The following is a 19,940-nucleotide window of genomic DNA, read 5'->3' as shown; positions in this document are numbered from 1 at the left end:
TTCATGCCTTGAAGTGAGTAAATAAAGTTTTCCTTTCCTTATTAGTTCCTTGTGTCAAGAGAAGTGTTGGAATGGCTCTTGCCTTGCTCTGGGTGATAAGCTGCATGATATGGGGTTTGAACATTAATAGACTGTTGGGCTGATTCACCCCAGCAGCTGGCTGCCTCAGCTCCACGTGAGTCCTGGGGAGGAAGGCAAAGCACCCAATGGCCTGGCTTCAGGGAGGTGCTCTTTGCTTCTGCAGGTGGCCAGGGGAAAGGGAGGGTTCTGCAGTGAGATGGGTCCCTGCTGTGTTACGGCTACTTTAGGCAGCATTACAGGTTCAGATCAGGTAATCCAAGAGGGCCTCATCCTCTCAGTGGGGCAGGGTGTGCAAGCAATGTATCTCTCATAGGATCACTTGATGGTGTTGGCAAAGCAGGCAAGCACTGCCATGCTGCTTTGCCTTTGCTTTGCCATGGTGCTTGATGAGGCTCTTGTGGCTGGGCGAATTTGTTGCCTTTGATCTCTCTCAATCTTGTTTTCCTGTGATGTTTCCCAGGTATTGATTTCACCTCTGGCTGTATTATCTCATCTTACCTCTGCCAGCATGGGACTGTGGCACACTGTCCCTGCTCAGGTGTGCTGTGCTATCACTCAGTGCCTCACATAGCTGAGCTCATTGCTGGGAAGCTAAGGGATTGGGTATGAGTGCCAATCTTTTTATATTGGTCTGTATTCCCTTGGGGTTATCTTAAATGTTTCCTCAGGCTCTTTGGTGTCTGCCTGCTTTCTGTATCTGGACTGCATCCATTTACCAACCCCAGCTTGCTTTTCATCCCTCTATAAAAGAGAGGGCAAGGGGTGAGGAGAGGTCATGAAGGTGGAAAATGTTCCCAAAGCAACTTTCCCTATGAAATCTGATCAACTGCAATAGCTACTGGAGCTCATTTCTTTATTAAAACGTGGGATCATGGTTAAGCTGAACAGAGTCTATCCTCCTCCTCTTCCTTGCTCCCAATTTGTTTCCTTTTCCTGGAGGAGTGGAGACACTTCTCTAGGGAATGCTGCTCCCACCTCTGAATGTAAATGTATCGGCAGTAAGGAGCAGCTCTGAGTGCTCACAGAAGTGGATGTAGTGAGCCATGGGATGGGCACAGGACAAGAGCCAGTGCTGGTGTGCACAGGGAAGCTCTGTACCCTACGAGAGCAGACTGGGCAGGGCAGAGGCAGGGCAGCTTTTTCAGTGGGCACCTGGAAAGCAAAGATGTTTTTGCAGGTGCATGGCCAGCCCAGGGCTCAACAGGGCAGTGCTTATCACAGACTCTCAGGGGTTGGAAAGGACCTCCAGAGATCACCCAGTCCAACCCCCCTGCCAGAGCAGGGTCACCCAGGGCAGGGCACACAGAACACATCCAGGTGAGGTTGGAAAAGCTCCAGAGAAGGAGACTTCACAACCTCTCTGGGCAGCCTGCTCCAGGGCTCTGGCACCCTCACAGGGAAAAAGTTTTCCCTTCTGTCCCTGTGGCACCTCCTCTGCTCCAGCTTGCCCCCAGTGCCCCTTGTGCTGTGCTTGGCCATCCCTGAGCAGAGCCTGGCTCCAGCCCTGCACATCTTTATCCCCAGCAACGAGGGCAGCCCTCAGGCTCCTCTGCTCCCAGCTGAAGAGCCCCCAGCATCAGGGATGGAGGAAAAGCTGCTAGCAACCAGCACCTTGCTATAGCTTTAGGTGTCTCTTCTGTGTGTGTGAGACTTTCTGTTTCTCCTGCTTTGCCCGCCAATGGTTTTTCAGGTGCTTTCCGTGGTGTTGATATCTCCTCTGCCCCATCCAGTGGCCTAGCCTCACCCCTGCCTTGTGCCTGGTGTCTGGGATGCTTTGCTTGCTCTCTAATCATTTCAATCTCTTCTCTCTGAGAGTGGTGGTTAAATCTGCACCTGACCTGTGCTTGTCCTGGGGGCCCTGTGCAGTTTTTGACAGGCAATCCCAGCTTAGGAATCCCAATGGATTTGGGTGGCATTTGGGCAGTTTTACTGCCAACTGTCCCATGGGGATTTGTCAGCTGGTGCCTTGGTGAGGCTTTGTCAGCAGGAGTGCAAAGGTTGTGCCTGGCAGTGTAGCCCCTGGCAGTGTAGCCTTCCTCTTCCTTGGCCAGCACCCTGGAGTGAGTGCAAAGAGGAGTAGCTGCTCCTGTTGGTCTCCCCTCTTGTCCCTGGGAGTGGAGGGACCATGTGCTGCCTGAGTGATGGCAGTGCTCTCACTGTAGCTCTGCTGGGCACTATGTGGCTGTATGCAGCTGACAAATGATCTGGCAGGTTGAAGGTCAGAATAATCTGCTCTGCTGCTCCCCTGGAATGAGCTGAGCAGGGAGCACTTCCCATGTGTGCTGTGTTACTCCAGCTGCTGCAGCCAGCCTGCTGTATCAGTCTCTGTGGTTCAGAACTGATGTGCTGTGAGCTGGTTGCAGTGATGTGAACAAGAGAGGCTTTGCCAAAGAGGCAGGAGAAGAGGCTCACTTGCTGATCTCCCTTGCTTTCCTGGGGCTGGTTTGCAGGATCCCATTCAGGTGATGAAGGAGGGAAGCAAGCTGCCTGTGTAACAGACTTGTTTCCTGGCTGTCTCAGCAGCTGTCCTTGGCACAAGTCAGTAGCTTTGGATGCCCCAACCTTCAGCCTTTCCTGGCCCATTTTTTTTTCTTTCAGCAGCTGGGAAGGGTAAGTAAAGTGTGAGCTCCAGCATTAGAGGCTCAGAAGGGTTTTGTGCAGGGCACTCTGTTGCATTGCTGATGTCTGGGTTCATTTCTGCACCTGCTGGACTGTTACAGGAAGCATTTTACCTTGTGGGTGATACCATCCCACATCTTCCTCCATAAGAACCTGTGACAAATCTACATAAACAGACTTTGCCTTAGTGGTCAGACATTGCCTCCCTGGAAACCTGGAGGAGCTGACTGCTGCTTGTGCCTGCCCTGGCAGGCTCACAGGATGTTAGGGGTTGGAAGGGACCTCTGGAGATCATCCAGTCCAAACCCCTGCCAGAGCAGGACCAGAGAATCCAGCACAGGTCACACAGGAACACATCCAGACAGGGCTGGAAAGGCTCCAGAGAAGGAGACTCCACAACCTCTCTGGGCAGCCTGTTCCAGTGCTCTGGGACCCTCACAGTGAAGAAGTTCCTCCTCATGTTGAGGTGGAACCTCCTGTGCTGGAGTTTCCATCCATTGTCCCTTGTCCTGTGCCAGGGTGCAAGTGAGCAGAGCCTGTCCCCTCCCTCCTGACCCCCAGCCCTCAGATATTTGTAGACATTTATTAAATCCCCTCTCAGCCTTCTCCTCTCCAGACTGAACAGCCCCAGGGCTCTCAGCCTCTCCTCCCCAGGCAGTGCTGCAGTCCCTTCAGCATCCTGGTAGCCCTCCCTTGGACACAGGTGATGAGCTGGTGCTGTAGGTTGAGAGCTGCTGAGGCAATTCACAGTTACAGCTGAAGACCTCCCAGAGAGGAGGGCACAAAGGGCAGTGTGGGTGAACAACACAATGTTTTTGAAAGCACTGCTTTAAAGGCTGTCTGTTACAGATGCTTTCTCTCCTGTCTGCTCTACCATTGGAGTGAGAAGGTTTTGGTACAGATGCTTTCTCTCCTCTCTGCTCTGCCATTGGAATGAGGAGGTTTTGGTACAGATGCTTTCTCTCCTGTCTGCTCTGCCATTGGAATGAGGAGGTTTTGGTACAGATGCTTTCTCTCCTGTCTGCTCTGCCATTGGAATGAGGAGGTTTTGGTACAGATGCTTTCTCTCCTCTCTGCTCTGCCATTGGAATGAGGAGGTTTTGATACAGATGCTTTCTCTCCTCTCTGCTCTACCATTGGAGTGAGAAGGTTTTGGTACAGATGCTTTCTCTCCTCTCTGCTCTGCCATTGGAATGAGGAGGTTTTGGTATAGATGCTTTCTCTCCTCTCTGCTCTATCCTTGGAGTGAGGAGGTTTTGGTATAGATGCTTTCTCTCCTCTCTGCTCTACCATTGGAGTGAGGAGGTTTTGCAGTATGTGAAAGATTGGGGCAGCTGTGGCTCTGTCTCCATGCCTGCCTGTCTGTCTGCCTGCCTGTTAGGGGCTTCTTACAAGAATACATTTCTCTAAAGTGAGAACTGAGCAGCAAATACTTGGTCTGGCTAGAGGTGTGAGTTGGTCAGCTGATGGAAAGCAGACCTGGGGCACAGGGAGAGTAAAATTCCATACCTCTTTTCCCTTCTGTGCTGATAACATTGCTGCTTCAGTGGTTGCTCTTCTTATCTGCTTGTTGTTGGACAGTGATTCTGGATTGAAAAATCCTAATGCCCAGCCTGAATTTGAGGTTCATCATTCAGCTTTTTGTCTTTGTGCTGCTTCTGGGATGCACAAATGTTGTGTATCTCAACCACTCAGTGAGAAGAATACTACCTGTGTAAGCTCCATGGGGACCTGTAAAGCAAGTGCAGAATTGCTGTCTGGATTGTCTTTGACTTTATCATTTCAATCTAGAGTTCCTGCTTCATCCCTTATCTGGTACAGAAAGACTCAGGGCAAGTGCCTTCCTTTCTTGTGCTTTGCCTGAGTTTGATCCCACCTGTGTTCAGCTTGTGCTCACTGCATTGAAGCTAGTTTGGAGGCCACCTGCCCCTGGCAGTAGGCTACTGGCAGTAGGCTGCTGGCAGTGTGCTCAGGCAGGTTTTCTCCATGCAGATCCCCTGCAGGTGTGCCTCCAGTGACTACAAAGGGCTGCTACCAGCTGTGGCTTTGCCATACCAGCTACAGCAGAGCAGAGTATAAAACCTGATGTGGTATCACAGAACATTAGAGGTTGGAAGGGACCTCCAGAGATCACCCAGTCCAACATCCCTGCCAGAACAGGGCCACCTAGAGCAGATCACACAGGAACACATCCAGGTGGGGTGGGAAAGGCTCCAGAGAAGGAGACTCCACGACCTCTGCGGGCAGCCTGCTCCAGGGCTCTGGCACCCTCACAGGACAAAGTTTTGCCTTGTGTTCCCGTGGCATCTCCTCTGCTCCAGCTTGCATTGAAGGCTACTGTTGTACCACAGAGGATTTTTCACATTTCCTGGTCAAATGTTCCTTGGGGGACCTTTATGTGTGCTTTGGAGCTAAACTGCTGCTTTCTGCTGAGCAGCAGGCCACGGGAAAAGCACAGGGTACTCTTCCCTGTGCACACAGCCTGGGAGAAAAGCACAGGTAAGGATTTAAACAGCTTATGGAAATATTTGTCAGCAGTACAGCATGATGCTTCTCAAACTGGATTATGACAGGTCTTTAAGAGCCCCACTAGCTGGTTTTCAGTAGATGCAATGCAAAATTAAGTAGAGGCAGAAAAGAAATGGATCTCTTTGACAGTTAGGATGTGTTAGAAATTCTTTGGTGCCTCCCAGCCCCAAGCAATGAACCCCTCCTGGGCAATGGTTAACAAGAAACCCTTGGTACTTCTTTTTAATAGATATGGGGAAAGAAGTTTGAAGCTGCTCTTACTTTCTTCAGTCCTTGGTAGGAAATAAAAAGTTACTTTGTGTTCCTGTCTTTTGTGTCTGCTTTGTCCTTTTGCTGTGCTGCTTTTTATTCTTTTGTTTGTTTGGTTGGTTGGTTTTTTTGGTGAAGGTTTGACAATGTAAGCACCTCAAGGAAGAAATGCTTGGTCAAATTCTGTCCTCAGTTACTTGAGGGGTAAAAAAAAAAAAAAAGTCAGAAAAACTTGCTGACTTTGCTGTTGTAAAGCTGGGTGCTTATGGAAGTAACCCTGGAGCACAGCAACAGAAATTTATCCTCTTCAATCATAAACTGACTTGTCTAGTTATCAGGCTATGTCAGTAAAATACAGCTGGGTATTTTCAGCTGCTTCTGATGCCAGGCAGAGGATCCAGCACCTGCCAAAGGGGAGAGACCAAACCAGTGCTCATCTTTTGGTGAGAATGTCCAAAGCCTGGTGCAAAGCCTTGAAAAACGAGCCTCAGCGTCCTGCTCTGGCTCTGCAAAACTGCCCCTTCCAAGTGTGGGGCTGCACTGACACCTCCAAGCAGATCCTTAAGCCCAGGAGCAGATGTTTGAACGCTCTTACCTTTGCCTTGTCAACAGGATGCGTCAACAGCGAGCCCCAGCCCTGCATTTACATGGCAAGCGCCGGGCTGCTGACTTGCTCTTTGACCTCATTCCTGCTTTGAGCCTGCTGCCGAGCTGCGTCCCTCAGCCCTCTGCCTCTTTTGTCTTCCCGTCTGCAGACAAGAAGAAAGCTGGCAAGTTCCAGCCTTTCAAGAAGCTGTTCGGCAGGAGGAAGAAAAGGGAGCCAGTGTCAGCCTGCGAGGAGAGCAAGCTGAAGCCCAGCCACTCCTTCGGCAACATCTGCACCAGCAGCTCCTCCTCCTCCTCCGATGAGGAGCCCAGCGGTGGGCTGAGGTGAGTGCCCGGGGGCTGCTGCCACCATAAGGCTTTTTCTCCCTGGTTTTGACATAGTTCCGTTTCAATTCTCCCCCTGCTGAGTGCAAGTTTGCCCTGCTTTGTATGAAGGGTGTGCATCTCTGTCCCTCCTCTGAAGGTCACTCCTGCTGCTGTGGAGCCTGGCAGCTTGCTTCTTGCATGTGTGACTTTACCGGGTGCATGGTGCTGGTCTACAAAACAGAAACCCCAGGGTGAAGCAGAACTGAATTTAAACCCAGCTCTGTGATTCAACACAGCTCTGTGGTGAACACCTGAGCAGAGGTATTCATGGCATCCCTGGTTTTAAAACTGGGAAAAGGGAAAATTGGACTGACTGCTGCAGGTACTTCATTGCCTGGTTTGCCCTGCAGGGTGGTATCTCTGGACCAGGACAGACACATCCTCTTTCAGGCTATCCTGTAGAGTTTTGCATTGCAATTGAGGTCATCAAACAGGCTGCCTTTTATTCTGATCTGCTTTGAGTGCAGAGGGGAGAGAGGCACCTGGAAGATCAAATTCCAGTGACAAGAAAGGATGACAGAAGGACATTGGGAGACTCTTCTGCAGAAACAGGGGGAGAAAAACTCTACACAGTGGAACTGGTCAGCAATCTCTGAACTAGAAGCAAAGGCTTTTTCTCCCTGTTTAAAACAGGAGGAGGGAAAGGAGATGAGGCAGGGGAGAGATGAGGGGGGAAAAAACCCTAAGCGGCAAGCAAACTAGAAGCACAAACTAGTTGGGTCAGGAATACTTCATTCACTTTCCATCTGGAAGTCTCAGAGGTTAATTGATCCCTGATTCCTGGTCAAAGCCTGGTTTTGGGGGGCAAAAAACCCAGGACTGTTTGTATTGGGGAGTGTGAATGTCTGAAAGTAATGGATCTGAGAGGGTCTAAAACCCATCCCAAATTCCTCTGCTCAAGAAAGAAAAAGTGCATCAAGTGTGCATCAGAACCATCACCCTGCACAGCACTTGAACCAGTGCAAACTCAGAGCTGTGAAAATGTGACTGTCAAAAAAATGGGTTCTAAACTTCCAATTTTTTATCCATTCTGTGAAATTCTGAAGTTCCAGGTTTCCCAAGGCAGTCCTGGACACCTCCCACATCACTCTTTGCTTCTGGGGACTCTCGTTCCAGTTATGCGAAATGGGAAATCCCTGACAGTGAGATGATGTCCTTCATTTTGCTCTCCAGAGAAGGAGACTCCACAACCTCTCTGGGCAGCCTGTTCCAGTGCTCTGGGACCCTCCCAGTGAAGAAGTTCCTCCTCATGTTGAAGTGGAACCTCCTGTGCTGGAGTTTCCATCCATTGCCCCTTGTCCTATGCCAGGGTGCAAGTGAGCAGAGCCTGTCCCCTCCCTCCTGACCCCCAGCCCTCAGATATTGATAGACATTGATTAAATCCCCTCTCAGTCTTCTCTCCAGACTAACCAGCCCCAGGGCTCTCAGCCTCTCCTCACCAGGTAGTGCTCCAGTCCCTTCAGCATCCTGGTAGCCCTCCTTTGGATTCTCTCCAGCAGATCCCTGTCCCTTCTGAACTGGGGAGCCCAGAGCTGGATGCAAAATTCCAGGTGAGGTCTCAGCAGGGCAGAGTAGATGGGGAGGAGAACCTCCCTGGATCTGCTGGACACACTCCTCTGAATGCCCCCTAGGATCCCATTGGCCTTCTTGGCCTCCAGGGCACATTGCTGTCCCATGCAGAACCTGTTATCCACCAGCACTCCCAGGTCCTTCTCCCTAAACTGTCATCAAACTGCCAATTTCCCAACAAAAGTTGAGGGATGCTCCCATTCCCTTGACTGATGAAGCACTACAGCCCTGTAGGGTTCACTGCTTTATCTGCAGGTGCTTCAGGTGGGCTTTTTGGGGAGCAGAGGTTGTTATTTTGGAGAGGAGGCTGCTTCAGCAAGGCAGAGCCAAGCAGGTAGATGAGTATAGGCTAAACATGCTCTCTACATTGCTTCCAAGCCCTGCGCTAGTGTTTCACTGTGTGCTGCATTGGCTTACAGCCTGCTCAGAGCTGATGCCTGAGTCTGTCATGGAGGCTGCACTGCCTGGGTGATGCAGACATCCCAGGAGCAATGTAGCTCATCTGCATGCAGTGTAAATTGGCCAAATTGAAGGCAGCCCCAGAGATCTGCCTGCCCATCCTTTCTGGCAGATACTTCCTGGTCTCATCAGATGCAAATGAATTGCCTGGTACCCTGATGTGTGCACACTTCAGCCTTTCTGTATGCATCCACAGTGGCTTGCAGCTCCTAGCTGGGAGGTTTCCTGTTGCAGTTTGCTTTGCCCTGCCTTGTGAAGTGCTGAAATTCCTTTTACCACCTTTTTTATGGCCCTTCTTGAGTTCATAGAGTTAAAACTGTGTTCATTAACTCTCTGTCCTAACTGTAGGAGCTGGCAGGTGGAAGGGCTTCTTGTAAGACAAGTTACATTGCATTTGTGGAGCTTCTCTACAGTCCTCCAGAAGTTTCTGTTCTGAGGCTGGGATTTGGAATTTTATAAGATTTGATGTTTGTCATGGTTGCCATTATGCAAGGATTGTGAGGGCACAGCTGAAAGGACACCTCTGTGGTGCTCTACAGAAGGTTTGTCATTCTGGACTGCTGTGCAGAGGCAGTGGGGAATTAGGTTTTTCTTGCAGAGGGTCCAGCAGGGTGCCTATACTAGGGCTGCATGCAGTATTTCAAAGGACCTGCAATCAGACGTGTCAGGGCTTTAAGTCTCAAGCGGGACAACATGAATCTTCTTCCAGGGAAAACCTCCCAGCAAACTTCAGTCTCTTGAATGTGGCTGGCTGTGAAGTGGGACCCCTGTATCTGTAATCTGCAAATCCTGCATCATCCCTGCAAAAATGGTTCTCAGGTGGCCTGCAGGAAGCCATCCTCATCACAAAGAAATCACAGAGCTTTAGGGACTGGAAGGGACCTTGAAATATCACCCAGTGCCACCCCCCTGCCAGAGCAGGGTCACCTGAAGAGCTTAGTTCTCTCTATGTGCTGAGCAAGACTGCCTGTGAAGAAGAAAACAGGGAGGTTTCCTGTCTCCAACAACTTGGGCCAGTGTTTGCTGAGCCTTCATAGCACAAATTGCAGTTGGGTCTGGAGCATGGCTTGCCCAGCTCTGTGCCTTGTGCTCTGGAGCTGTGCTAAGCTGTAGAGCAGTGACTGCTCAGCTGATGAATTCAGCTTCTCTCCTGCCTGTGGGGCCCATGTGCATTCAGCAGGGGGATTTCTCCAGGAGAATCACAGCTCTTACAGTGAGGGTGCAGAGCCCTGGAGCAGGCTGCCCACACAGGTTGTGGAGACCTTCCAAACCCACCTGGATGTGTTCCTGTGTGTCCTGCCCTGGATGCTCCTGCTCTGGCAGGGGGGTTGGACTGGATGATCTCTGCAGGACTCTTCCAACCCCTAACATTCTGTGATTCTGGGATTTTTTGCCTCATTTTGGCAAGCCAAGTTGGTATTTGCTATTCAGGCTGTAGCCTTGTTGCCCTTGACCAGATGATTGAGAGAGCTCTGTAATTCCATTGGCACTTCCATCCTTGTAACAACCAAAAGCATTCCTGGGCAGATACAAACCTTGGTTTCATTGTAGAAACCAAAAGCATTCCTGGGCCAACACAGACCTTGGTTTTCATTGTAGAAACCAAAAGCATTCCTGAGCCAACGCAAACTTTGGTTTCATTGTAGAAACCAAAAGCATTCCTGGGCCAGCACAAACCTTGGTTTCTGGCAAATTTACCAGCAGGACTTCAGAGTCACCTGCCCTTGACAGCTGTCCTGACACCTTGCCAGCAAAGCTCCATCCTAGAAAGGTAGCCTGGGCACACGTGGAGACAAAGGAAAATCCTTCAGCACTTCTTGTGATGTATTCCCAGCCTCTTTCTTCAAAGGCAGGCTGAGTTTAAAGCAGGTGTTTTGCTCAGCTCTCATCAGGAGATCCTGCAGATAAGCAAAAGAAGCAATCAAGTGTTTGTGGAGCAGAGCTGGGGCAAGGAGCATGTCGTGTTCCCAAGCTGTGTCAGCAGCTTCGTTGCTTTGGATGGGAAGTTCCCAGAGGGGGTGTCCCGGGGTGGCAAACTAAGGGCACGGTGCCAAGGGTGCAGCACAAGTCAGGTCATGAGTCTGCATGGAGCTGCAGGTTGTGGTGAGTGCCTGTCTCCTGTGGGAACTGAAGTCTTCTCAATTCCTCTGGGCGGTCTGCCGGAGCCAAGAGGGAATTTTTCCACTGGAAAGGAGCAGAAGGACTGGGAAGAGGTTTAAAAAAAAAAAGCATTCTGTTGTCCTTTTAAAGAGGCTTTCATTTAGTGATTTGCTAAAGTTAATTTTTGTCAGAGGCTGGGTGAGTCCAAACGTCCCAGGCAGTCTGAAGATGGAAAGGAGATGGTTCCATCAGCTTTTATAGTGCAAATGTGGCCTCTGCTGAAGAGAGGCCAGTGCCAGTGATGGAAATAATGTCAGTGCTGACAGGGGCATCTGCATTCCTTTTTTGTCGGGTAGACACTTGGCTTGTAGTGGCCTTCCTTAAAGTGTGTTTAGAGGGGAAATAATGTGATGAAGATTCAGTCAGCTGAGTTGTGGCATCAGCAATAAATTGCAGACAGCTGCTGTCAAATCTGACCTGTACAGTACCAGTTCTGTGTCTCAGTGGCCACAAAGGGCACAACACAAATTCCCAGGCAGAGAAAGGATGGAAGCACAGCTATCACCATGGCTAAATCATGGTGCCTTGCATAGACTGAAGTTTGACAAAGAGGCATACAGAAAGTGGAAACAAATGATGAGAGATGGAAGGACAGATCTGGAGGTGCTGGAAGGTGTCCAGAGAAGGGCCATGAGGATGAGCAGAGGGCTGGAGCTGCTCTGCTCTGGAGACAGACTGAGAGAGTTGGGGTTGTGCAGTCTGGAGAGGAGAAGGCTGCAAGAAGACCTTACTGTGGCCTTCCAGTATCTGAAGGGGGCTACAAGAAAGCTGGGGAGGGACATTTCAGGGTGTCAGGTCTGGGGGGATGGAGCAAAACTAGAAGTGAGGAGATTCAGATTGGATGTTCAGAAGAAATTCTTCCCCATGAGGGTGGTGAGAGACTGGCACAGGTTGCCCAGGGAGGTGGTGGAAGCCTCATCCCTGGAGGTTTTTAAGGCCAGGCTGGATGTGGCTGTGAGCAACCTGCTGTAGTGTGAGGTGTCCCTGCCCATGGCAGGGGGGTTGGAACTGGATGATCCTTGAGGTCCCTTCCAGCCCTGACAATTCTATGATTCTGTGACAAGGGGACTCATTGTAGGAAGTCTTCACTGACAGAAGGAAGAGGAAGCAAAGAGTTGCTCCTCTGAAAGCAAGGAGGGAGTGATGGCAACAAAGAATGCCAGGACAGCTGTTGTGTTTCAGTCCCTTTTGAACTTTCATCTTCTTTCTTGGGATGTATCAAGAAAGGTGTGTCCAGCAGGGCTAGGGAGGTTCTTCTTCCTCTCTACTCTGTCCTACTGAGACCACAGCTGCAATCCTGTGTCCAGTTTGGGACTCCCCAGTTCAAGAGAGACAGAGACCTGCTGGAGAGAGTCCAAGGGAGAGCCAGGAGGATGCTTAGGGGACTTGAGCATCTCCCCTGTGAAGAGAGACTGAGAGCCCTGGGGCTGTTTAGTGTGGAGAAGAGAAGGCTGAGAGGGGATCTGATCAATGTCTCTCAATAGCTGAGGGCTGGGTGTCAAGGGGAGGGGGCCAGGCTCTTTTGGGTGGTTCACAGTGATAGTACAAGGAACAATGGGTTCAAACTAGAACATAGAAGATTTCAGCTCAACAGGAGGAGAAACTTCTTTACAGTGAGGGTGACAGAGCCGTGGAGCAGGCTCCCCAGGGGGGTTGTGGAGTCTCCTTCTCTGGAGACTTTCCAAACCCACCTGGATGCTTTCCTGTATAGACTACCCTGGGTGACCCTGCTCTGGCAGGGGGGTTGGACCTGATGGTCTCTGGAGGTCCCTTCCAGCCTGATATACTATGCTATACTGTGAGACTGTGATACCCAAAAAAAAAAAAAAAAAAAAAAAGGAGGGAAATTCAAAAAGCAGCAGGAGCTGTCATTTTGGCAGGACATCTTTTCAACCTGTGTGAGCTTTGCTCCTGGAAGTCAGTTCTGCTGGCTTTGTGCATGCATGGCAGGAACACTACGGCTCTGAGGGAACACAGATACTAAATAAAATGCAGGTTCTTCTGGAGGGGGCCCATTGGGACCTGCACTCCCTTGGTTGTTTTGACAGAAGTTAGGGACAGGAGAGGCTTGTTCAATGCTCAGTCACTCTTTCTGTGGTTGTTCCCAGCTGAATATTTGCCTCAGAAACTAAAATGATCACAGGCTCACAGGATGTTAGGGGTTGGAAGAGACCTCTGGAGATCATCCAGTCCAACTCCCCTGCCAGAGCAAGACCAGAGAATCCAGCACAGGTCACACAGGAACACATCCAGATGGGGCTGGAAAGGCTCCAGAGAAGGAGACTCCACAACCTCTCTGGGCAGCCTGTTCCAGTGCTCTGTGACCCTCACAGTGAAGAAGTTCCTCCTCATGTTGAGGTGGAACCTCCTGTGCTGGAGTTTCCATCCATCACCCCTTGTCCTATCCCAGGGTGCAACTGAGCAGAGCCTGTCCCCTCCCTCCTGACCCCCAGCCCTCAGATATTGATAGACATTGATCAGATCCCCTCTCAGCTTTCTGCTCTCCAGACTAAAAGACAAAGCCCCAGGGCTCTCAGCTCTCCTCACAGGGCAGTGCTCCAGGCCCTTCAGCATCCTCTGACTGTTCTGAGCATCACGCTCAGCTTGGGAATTTCCAGAGGACTCTGTGATCCTCTCCTCTTCCAACAACAACACATTATATAAGTCAAGGCTAGGAGGTGACAGAGTTTATTCCCTGTTGCTCATCTTCTGTATCTCCATGTTAGTCTCTGAATATTTCATTTTAGTTTTGCATTTCATGTGTGAATGAGAACAACTCCTCCTCCCCAAAGGTGGCCTTGGTTACTGCCTGCTGCTCAGTGACATTCCCCTTGTTGCCATAGAGAATGGCCTGAAAATGAGTGTTAATTATATTTCCCTCATCTCTCAAGTGACTCTCTTATTATTGCTCAGGTAATTACCTGACACGTCCCTTGAACCAATGTGTGGTGATTCAGGGAGGCACACAGCAGAAACTGCTCACTGTCTCTCTCTGGAATTGGTTTTGCCTCTTAGAGCAATGCCAGCCTCTGGGGGGATGTTCACCTGGCAGCTCAGCTCTCCCTTCAGTGGGTGCTTCAGGTGGGCAGTGTTTCCCACCTTACTTTGGTGGGGATAAGGCAAAGGGTAGTGGGATGGATCTTACGGGCTCTCCTTAGCATTGTCCTGTACTATGTGGAGAAATCCAGTTCGGTGCAGGTGACAGTCAGCAGCAGGATACAAAGATTCATGGTCCTGCTCCAGGCCACCTCAGGGGTTTCACTAAAGGCTTAGTCCCAAAGTACAGTCTGGTTTTGGAGGCTCATTTGGGTGGATTCTTACAAAGCAGGCAGGTCAAAGTAGCTGTTGGCATAGAATCTGCCCCAGACTTTCCAGGAGGTGTTCAAGAAGCTGTAGATGTGGCACTTCAGGAGGTGGTTCAGTGGTCATGGTGGCTGGGTTATGGTTGGACTGGATGATCTTAAAGGTCTTCTCTACTGGTTCTCTGCTCTATGAAAGGTAGCTGCTGCTATTATCACAGTCTTCACCTCAAACTCCTAAGCCTAATGTTAAAACTTTTAATGATATCTGTGTGTTGGGTTTTCTGCACGACTCTCACAGCATTTGGTCTTACGAAAGTGATTCATCAACACTTCAGCTGTTTGGTTGCTAAATCTGTGAGTGGGGAGGAGGCAAACCCAACAAACCTATAAATGACAGCTTGCAAGAATCTGCCTTGTTGAAATGGGAAGAATAAGAAGAGTTTCTTTGCTCTATCTGTTTATTCACTGGCAGGATATTTATATGTTCAGAAATCCCTGTGAGTTCAGCTGCTGGCTGAACATGAACACAACCAGATCTAGACAGCCACAAGGTTTTTATGGTTGGGTCCAGGAAATGTCCTGATTATTTCTTGGTTAATTTCAGCCACTACTTTGCCACATTTCTACAGGGGTGTCCCACTGGACAGCTCTGTTTGGAGCAATCTAGACCAGCAGTAGAAAAGTGATCTCCCTGCTTAGACCTATCAAGTCCAGCAGTAGAAAAGTGATCTCCCTGCTTGGGCCAATCTAGACCAGCAGTAAAAAAGTGATCTCCCTGCTTGGACCAATCTAGACCAGCAGTAAAAATATGATCTCCCTGCTTGGACCAATCTAGACCAGCAGTAGAAAAGTGATCTCCCTGCTTGGGCCAATCTAGACCAGCAGTAGAAAAGTGATTTCCCTGCTTGGACCAATCTAGACCAGCAGTAAAAATATGATCTCCCTGCTTGGACCAATCTAGTCCAGCAGTAGAAAAGTGATCTCCCTGCTTGGGCCAATCTAGACCAGCAGTAAAAAAGTGATCTCCCTGCTTGGGCCAGTCTAGACCAGCAGTAAAAATATGATCTCCCTGCTTGGGCCAATCTAGACCAGCAGTAGAAAAGTGATCTCCCTGCTTGGGCCAGTCTAGACCAGCAGTAAAAATATGATCTCCCTGCTTGGACCAATGTAGACCAGCAGTAAAAATATGATCTCCCTGCTTGGACCAATCTAGACCAGCAGTAAAAATATGATCTCCTTGCTTGGGCCAGTCTAGACCAGCAGTAAAAATATGATCTCCCTGCTTGGGCCAATGTAGACCAGCAGTAGAAAAGTGATCTCCCTGCTTGGACCAATCTAGACCAGCAGTAAAAAAGTGATCTCCCTGCTTGCAGCTGGAGAGGGGTCCCCAGCCAGGTTCTCTTTGTCCCCTCCAGTTCTGATACCCTGGGCAGTTTTTGGTTTGCTTGTTAGCCTGATCTCTGCAATTGGCTGTTGTCAGTCTCCTCACTTCCTTTAGGTGCCTCATTTCTGAGTGCCCTCCTGACTCCAGTGAGAGTGCCCTTGGTGTCCACCTCCTGCTGGAGACTCACCTCAGCAGCCCTCTGATTTCAGTGTCTCTCTGAGACCAAGCAGAGCAAAGCAGTGTGTGAGCACTGAGAAGCTTTCAGAGGCAAAGCACGCCTGGGTTTTCTGCACTCCTCTCAGCTGCTACAGAGCCATGCAGATCAAGTTGCTCCTCTTGGAGTCCTGAGGTGTGTTGTGGAATGAAGGGGGTTCCAGGACAGAAAAGGCTGTGGCAGAGAGCAGCTTTGCTCTCTCCAGTTGTTTGTTCGCATGACTCCTTTGGCAGGATCCATCACAGGTATTGGTGAAATATCTGCGAAGGCAGGGCCAAGGGCAAGCCAGGAAACTGCTCTGCAGATTGAGGTCTGGGTCAGGGGGCTCCATGACCAAGCACAGTGGTGGCTGAGCTGAGGACCAACACTCCTCCAGCATAGCTCAGGCAGGGACCAAACCCTCAGCTGAGATCTTAAGTAGAGCTCCTGGACCCATGTGTGTGGATGGAGGTCCCAGGTGAGACTGGTCAGGAATATCAAAGCTTATTAGTGCAGTCAGGACCTTGATACTTCCCATGATTATTTTTATGCCCTTAATTATCATTGTTGTAGTTAGATTATTAGCATGTATTAAGGATGCATCAGCTACTTAAAGCTAGGCTTGATCTCTGCTCTATCAAAAATAATGATGGAAGTTCATAGGTTGCAGGTCCTTAGATGAAACCAGACTGGAGCTTTGCATAAAACAGCATTGCATGACAGCTTGGAAATGAGCAGGGCTGCCAGCACAGAGGCTGCAAAACAGCTCACTGGCACCAGTAGGGCTCTGCTGGCACCAGTGGGGTTCTACTGGGTCAGAACCATGGGACTGTGCCCAGAGTTAGTGCCCTGAGGTTGGGCAGTTCCTGAAGGTTGGGCAGATACATCTTCATAGACTAAGCAGAGGAATGATCTCTAAGTTTACTTGATGCAAAAGAATTCCTCAACTACTTTGCAAAAAGGCTCTCTTGCCTGCTCAGCTTGCAGGCACCACAGCTGCAGGCTCAGGCAGTGCTGTCTGAGCACAGCTGTACCTCAGAGTTAGGTTGTGGCATGGACAAATACTTCCCAGCCAGGCTTCAGCTAGAACCAAACCTCCCATCCCAGCGTGACAGATGAAAGAGAGGCCACTAAAATCACAGCTCAGAATTACAAATCCCTTTTGCTCTGTTGCAGTGTTAATGGAGCTGTGGAATGACTACAAAATGCAATTTGTGTTTTTCATCTCTGGCTGCCCTGGGGCCGTTCATGTGAGGTGCAAAGAGCTGGAATCAGACTCTGCTTTTAAAACAAAACTCTAAGTAATGGCAGCCTCTGTCTGCCCTTGGCATTGCCCTGGGGCACTCTTCTTGGAGGTGACTCTCGGATGTCTTTGAAGGGATTATATGAAGGGTCAATACCTGGCTCAACCCAGCCTAGTCCTGCTTTGCATGCCTTCTGAATTCTTTAGTGTTAAAAGCTGCTTGATGTTAAGAAGTTGGCTCTGATCTGTGATGATTCCAGAATTGGTTTCCAATGGAAATCTAAAAGAGTGGAAGTTATGAGACTGGGGGTTTTGTAGAGTCAGTCTCTACAAACATGAAAGAACAGAGTAACTCATTCTGGACCTTTATGCTCCACTTTCTATTTCTGACTCTTTAATATCAGAGTGGGAGGATCATTTCTGATACACTGAAGAGGCAATTGGTGGTGCAGGTTTTCTGTAGGACACTAATGCACTGCTGTAGGTTATGCAAGAGCTGAGACCTCAGTATTCCCTGCTGCCAAAGCTTCCCCTTTCAGAGGACCCCACATTTGTCTTTGAGGGGAGAAATAGCTCTGGAGAAAAGTGGGGTCTGAAACACAACAGCCACCAGGACTGAAGTAAACTTAGCCTCATCCCCTGTGCATTTTGCTTCCTGCACATACCCTGAGGTACTTCAGGGTGGAGGCCCATGGCAGTAGATGCTGTTGGAGTCCAGGCTGCAGCTGTCAGGCTCCTTCCAGCAGCTCTCTGGAAATGCAGCTCTATGGAAGCTTGTGTCTGTGTTTGGTCAGCAGCACAGAAAGCTGTGTGGGGTTAGGAGTTGTATTGTTAGGGGGGAGTTGGGGTTAGTTTTTAAGGTAGAACAACTCTATGAATTCTTTCCTGTGAACTGTGAATGCTAAGCAGGCACAAAAGAGGTGATGGGAACAGAGGAGAGGGAGAATAAAGGGAGATTGGGATACCTCACCCAGTCCTGACTTGGAATACCTGGAGCTGATGGAAAATTGCATCCTAAGCTGATAACACTGCCCAGCACTGGGATTCCAGAGGGCAGCCTCTCTGCTTTGAGTATGAGAAAATAGTTTTGAAAATGTGTTTTGCAACTGCCACTGGAACAGGATGGTCGGGCTGCAACACCTTCAGAGAGAATGTCTTTAGGGATGTGCTAAAAGTGCTTTGTATTTTGGTGTAGCATATCCATAATTCATTGAATTCAGTCAGGTTTCTGGCAGGGAATCAAACAAACAGCCTCTGAAGTGTCATTGTTGTTTTATCAACAGGCATGCTGGGGAACTGATGCCATTGTTTGCCCACATCTCTTGGAAGTGATGTGGAGTTAGTAGCACCTTTAAGAACGGCTGTGATGCAGCCCAGCTCCCTGACAGACCACACAATCACAGACTCCTAGAATGGCTCAGGCTGGAAAGGAGCTCAGAGCTCATCTCCAGCCTCCCCTCTCAACTAGACTCAGCTGCTCAAGGTCTCATCCAGCCTGGCCTTCAGCACCCCCAGGCAGGAGGCAGCCACAGCCTCCTTGGGCAGCCTGTGCCAGAGTCTCACCACCCAGAACTTCTTCCTCAGCTCCAGTCTAACCCTGCTCTGCTTCATTCCCCCTTGCCTGTCTCTAGACCCCCTGAGGAGAAGTCCTTCTGCAGCCTTCCTGCAGGTTCCCTTCAGGTCCTGGCAGGCAGCTCTAAGGTCCCCCCAGAGTCTTCTCTTCTCCAGGCTGAACCTCCCCAGCTCCCTCAGCCTGGCCTCACAGCAGAGTTTGGATCATCTTTGTGTCCTCCTCTGGACTCTCTCCAGCAGCTCTGTGTCCCTCTGATGTTGAGGCCAGCAGATATCTGTTGAAAGCCATCCTGCTGCCATCATGCCTTCAGCTGAGGGGAGGGCTCTGGAGCACAGCCTGCAGGTGAGGTGTGTGAGGATGTTATTGTAGAGAGGCTGCTGAGGAGCAGGTCAGAGATGGGAGTGGTGGCAGCAGAGGAGGAGCCTCAATTATTCATAGTGTGCTATGGCTTGAAAGAAATTCAGTTCTTCCAAAAGTAGAACATGAGGAGAGTGGGGAAGGAAAGAAAGCAGTGGCAAAGGGACCTTTGTGGTATAATCTGTCAAGCTCACAGCTGGGAAGATGTGAAGGGATTGTGAGCTTTGAGTCAAAGCAGAGACCTTGCAGAAAGGTCAAGTAGCCTGGAAATCACCTCAAAAGCTATTGACACTTGCCTGTAAAAGAAACTAGGTTACTGCAAGGTGTGAATGTGGGTTTTACCAAGGGATTCCAGCCTACATAGACTTTTAAGCAAAATATTTTACTTTTTTTACCTTTTTTTTTGGACCCTGTAGCTGACAATATTGGCTCAGTTGTGAAATACACTGAATATCTGCAAAGCCTTCTGAGGGGACAGAGGAAAGGGAAGTTCCTTGACTGCAGGGTGGTTTCTTGTGAGTGTTTGATGTGTTCTGACAGTTTGGGGAATGTTTGTTTTGGTAGTAAATTAGTAAGAAAACAAAAGTGGTGAAAAGCTTTGGCAGGTGCTTGGCCTTAGCTCTGTGAAACAAAAATGTGTGATGTCAGATGAGGAAGAGAGAGAGATGTGGATGTGTTTGGCGTGGCCCTATCCTGCCCTTTGTGGGCACTTGTCAAGGTGAGCTGGGCTGCTAGTGCTCATGCTCTTGTGAGTCCAGGGCAGGGCAAGCTCCCAAGCTCTTTTTTGTGCCCCAGTGTCCTAAAGTAAGCTTTAAATGGCATTTGTGCTCAGTCTGCCCTGAAGGCAAAAGAGGAGTGTGGGCAGCAGGGCAAGAGATGGGATTCTGCCCCTTGGCTCTGCTCTGCTCAGACCTCACCTCCAATCCTGCCTCCAGTTCTGGGATCCCAGCAGGAGAAGGACACAGAGCTGTTGGAGTGATAGGACAAGGGGCAATAGATGGAAACTCCAGCACAGGAGGTTCCACCTCAACATGAGGAGGAACTTCTTCACTGGGAGGGTCACAGAGCCCTGGAGCAGACTGCCCAGAGAGGTTGTGGAGTCTCCTCCTCTGGAGACTTTCCAGCCCTGTCTGGATGCATTCCTGTGTGACCTGTGCTGGAATCTGTGGCCCTGCTCTGGCAGGGGGGTTGGACTGGATGATCTCCAGAGGTCCCTTCCAACCCCTAACATCCTGTGAGCCTCTGATCTC

At 49.8% G+C, this 19,940-nt stretch overlaps 1 protein-coding gene across 1 annotated transcript in view; it reads left to right on the top strand.

The window, feature by feature from the left end:
• The first annotated feature begins 4,126 nt into the window (after nt 1–4,126).
• The window catches only part of CRACD (capping protein inhibiting regulator of actin dynamics), a 36,184-nt gene continuing 20,370 nt past the window's right edge, over nt 4,127–19,940 (top strand). The window contains exons 1-2 of the mRNA XM_054383167.1: nt 4,127–4,195; nt 6,239–6,408. The gene's annotated coding sequence lies outside the window, so the exon portion shown is untranslated. The remainder of the gene's footprint in view (nt 4,196–6,238; nt 6,409–19,940) is intronic.

The sequence above is a fragment of the Indicator indicator genome, chromosome 8 (assembly GCF_027791375.1).
Source record: "Indicator indicator isolate 239-I01 chromosome 8, UM_Iind_1.1, whole genome shotgun sequence".
NCBI classification, from domain to species: Eukaryota; Metazoa; Chordata; class Aves; order Piciformes; family Indicatoridae; genus Indicator; species Indicator indicator.
This window is presented reverse-complemented; position numbering and strand designations above follow the sequence as displayed.